Source organism: Vanessa atalanta, unplaced genomic scaffold, assembly GCF_905147765.1.
Source record: "Vanessa atalanta unplaced genomic scaffold, ilVanAtal1.2, whole genome shotgun sequence".
Lineage (NCBI taxonomy): Eukaryota > Metazoa > Arthropoda > Insecta > Lepidoptera > Nymphalidae > Vanessa > Vanessa atalanta.
In genome coordinates, this window is record NW_025919974.1 from 9,055 (window position 1) to 10,560 (window position 1,506).

Consider the following 1,506-nt stretch of genomic DNA (forward strand, 5'->3'; position numbering starts at 1 on the left):
TTATTATTATTATATTTATTCGTCATCGTCATAATTATTATTTTAATTATAAAATATAATAATTTTAATTATAAATTTTTTTTTTTCGATAAACGAATACCGGTGAAATTTAAATAAACGAAGATACAACTTTCTTTGTTGTTGTTGTTGTTGTTTTTTTTTTTTTTCTTTTTTTTTTTATTGTTGTTGTTGTTGTTGTTGTTGTTGTTGTTGTCGTTGTTGTTGCATTGACGTTGCATAATATCATATAATCATATACTATCTATAAAAATATAGAACAAAATAATCGAAGTTTTGGAGATTTTGGAGGGTTTGGGGTGTCAGTTGGGGGGGAGGGGGTTGGGGAGGGGGGGGGGGGGGTGCGTGTTCTGGGGTTCGTCGTCTTATGATATCAGATCGAATATGAGAAACATAATAAAATAATAATAATAATAAAAAAAAAAATACATTCCGTTCGAACGAGCCGAATGTCATACTCATCGTCAGGCATATATATGGAGTAGTGACGGTTCGAACGTCGAACATTCAAAAATTGATGTTAGACGCGAAGTGACCGGATCAGTACTCTTGTATAACGAAAAAAATGTTATTATCGTTTTCATTTGTCGTCTTTGTTGCGTGTCTTCTGGCGTGTCTCTCGATTCGTCGTATCGCGTTATATTATACTTTACGTAGTGTAACAACCAAGTATGTACGTACGATTCGTCTCGACCGCTGGGGATATTCACTGACACACGTGAAAATGATAAAAAGATTCTTTTTCGTTCTGTAAAACTGTGCCGACCGACGGACGCACGTAGATCTCTCTGCCTCATGCGCTCTTCCTCTTATCGTCGTCGTCGTCGCTCTCGCTACAATCTATCCTCATGGAATAAATGTTGATTCATTGTAGTCGATCTGCGACGTCGCGACGATATGAGAAAACGTTAGAGACGGAGTTCTTAAAAGATTCAGTGTATTCGTATAGTGTGTATAATTTTTATATTATATATGAACGGTCGTTTCTAAAATTCTTTTTGTTAATTTTTACATTTATCATGTACAAAAAATACACAACCCGAGTATCGGTACGATCACTCAAACACCGGGCGTCGATCCCAATGTTTTACGATAATAATCGTTGAACAATACATACGTACACGTCGTGTGCGAAGTGTTATTTTGAAAAAAAAACTCGATCTCGTTTAGAACGTTCGAATTCGTGACCGTTATGTGTCATTATGTGAAGACGCCTCCGCCGCCGCCGCCGCCGCCGCCGCTGTCGTCGCGTTATATATTATAGCGCACGCACGCGCGCGCGCGTGCTTAAAGCGCGTTTGTGTCTCATATAAATTTTTATAAGAGTCAACCGTTAAAATCTATCGCGTCTAACGCGATCGACGATACGGTGAGACGCTCGTTTCATACTGTGCGTATATTGTACATGCATGCATAAGTTTGTGTGTATTTTATATGCGAATATGAAACGAGAAGAGTAATTGACGACTTCAACAAGTCTCGGTTAGC